The sequence below is a fragment of the Petaurus breviceps genome, unplaced genomic scaffold (genome assembly GCF_028583685.1).
Source record: "Petaurus breviceps papuanus isolate PSGF00001 unplaced genomic scaffold, PetGlider_PUasm1.0 90752, whole genome shotgun sequence".
Lineage (NCBI taxonomy): Eukaryota > Metazoa > Chordata > Mammalia > Diprotodontia > Petauridae > Petaurus > Petaurus breviceps.
Window position 1 is genome coordinate 7551609 of NW_027187336.1, and position 2403 is coordinate 7554011.

The 2403-nt window shown below is 43.0% G+C and overlaps 1 pseudogene; it reads right to left on the minus strand.

Moving 5' to 3' along the window:
- Nucleotides 1-215: 215 nt before the first annotated feature.
- LOC138146059 (large ribosomal subunit protein eL18 pseudogene) lies at nt 216-749 on the minus strand (annotated as a pseudogene).
- Nucleotides 750-2403: the final 1654 nt, after the last annotated feature.

Sequence of the window (2403 nt, forward strand, 5' to 3'; positions counted from 1 at the left end):
TCTGTGTGCTAGATAAAATTTCACCTTCTACAGGAAATTTTTCCTGATCCCTCTTTATTCTAGGGCATTCACTCTATTTTGATTATTTCTTTTTGATGATAAAGAATTTTGGTTGTCCAAAATTCTTTAATATAACAAGGAGAATGGGAGTTAGTTTTTGTAGTCTCAGGGCTGGCACAACAGTGCCAAGCATGCCCGATGTTTCCGCCCTTGGATCAGACATATGGTTTGGTATGACTGTGGGGAGTGCCCGGTGCCTTTCCAAAATGCCTGTACACCTCAAAGCCCTTCCGGGGACCACACATCAGGATAGTGCCCCGGCCCTTGGTTGAGTTCATGGCCAGCTGGTCAAAGGTGAGGATCTTCCCACCAGCCTTGAGGAGGTGATTCCAGGCATTACTAGTAAGACGAGGTGCACACACATTCAGCTTGGGGACATCCTGGACCTTCACATCATCTGTCACAGTCCCAACAACCATAGCTGCTTTGTTTTCCTGGCCGGTCGGCTTCATTTTCCCAATCAGGTGAAACAGGGAGTAGGGGTGAGGGGTGGCCGGTGGAGGGGAGAGGTGAGAGCAGTTGGTCTGGCTCATGAACAGCCTTTTCAAGACAACCTTGTTGAAAATTGAGCTGCTTCTGCCGGCCAGAAACTGGCAGAGCTTCACCAGCAGCCGTAGGTAGATCTCCTGACTCTTGGGCTCCTTGCTCCGGACTTTCTGGTCTTTGTTATGGAGTATGTCCACTTCCATGCTAGCACCCTACGCAACACCTGCCCAACCAGGAAAGACCGACTGGCTTAGCAGCCTGGGAAGAATTTTTTTTTGTAGGGGGGAAGGCGAGGCAATTGGGATTAAGTGACTTCCCAAGGTCACACAGCTAGCACGTGTTAAGTATCTGAGTTCAAATTTGAACTCAGGTCCTCCTGACTTCAGAGGGGGTGCTCTATTTACTGTGCCACCTAGTTGCCAGGCTGGGAAGTATTTTGAATATTTTCAATCGATCATAGCTGCTTATATGTTGTTCCCTATTAGACTCAAGAGCAGATCCTGTCTTTTACTTTAGTTTGTAATCCTCAATGCTTAGCACAGTGCCTGTCACATAGCTGACTGTTAATAAATGCTTATTACCTGAGTGACTGACCCAGCTGATCTGGTGCTGTTGGAGTATTATCACTCTTTTGTGAAACTGCCCAGAGAGAAAACACATTCTTAGTTTGGTAAGGCAGGCCTACCACACCCAGTCAACTCTGAAATGACTGCTGTAAGATCTCTTCTCCTTGGATACTTTTCTTTTCTGGAAAACCCCCTACCCCTCCCCTCCTAGCTGGGTAAAAGCATGTGAACTCCTTTCAGCTCCACCAGAATTTTGGCACCTAGTGAAGGTGTCAATGCAAATTTCATTGAAACTAAGAATTAAGGAGATACTTTCTAGGGCAAAGGTCTTTAACAAACCTTTTATATAAGTAAAGATCAAGTTCCTTGGCTGAAGGTCAAGATCATCTAATCAATCAACAAATATTCATTAAGCATCTATTATGTGCCAGGCAGCTCGGAAACCAACCTAGCTTTACAGCCTTATTTCACAGTATTCCATTCATGAACACTAACCTCTGGCCAAAAGTGATTTACTCCCTGGGCCCTGAACTCACTTAACATTGTCATGGTTCCATGGTCTTTATCATCCTGCTTCCTATTCTTGGAATGCTCTCACTCCCCTTTTCTGCTTATCAAATTCTTTCCAATTCTTTGAAATTTGACTTGACTTCAATTCAATCCAATAAATATGTATTAAGCACCCATTATGCTCCATTCAATGGGCTACTCGCTGGGTATACCAAGAGTATCCCTCCTCAAAGAGCTTACATTTTATGGAGGTAAGAATACAATAAATATATAGATAAGTAAATACAAATTAAATACTATAATTTGAAGGAGAAAATACTACTAATGAAGGGAATTGAGGAAAGTTTTTCCTGTAGGAGACTGACCATTGAATGAAGATAAGGATTCAGAGAGGTATAGATGAGGAAAGAGTGTATTCTACTTATGGGTGACATAGATAGGTGGGCTATGGAATACTGAACCTGGAGAACAGCTACTAGTCTGTCCACTTTGTCAAGAAAACTGAATTGTGAGGACAGAGTAGTATGAAATAATCCTGAAAAGTAGGTTGGAGTAATATTTTTGCAGGATCTTAAACACCAGGCTGTAGAATCTCGCTCTCTCTGTCTCTCTCTCTCTCATGTTAATAGAGACTGGGGATTTTTGATCAGAGGAATGACAAGAAGGAAAGAAAGGATGGAGGGTAGAAAGAAAGGAGGAAAAGAAGATAAAAGGAATGGAAGGAACAAAAGTGGAAGGAAGGAAAGAAGTGTAAGAAATATGTTTGTGGGGAATCACAGTG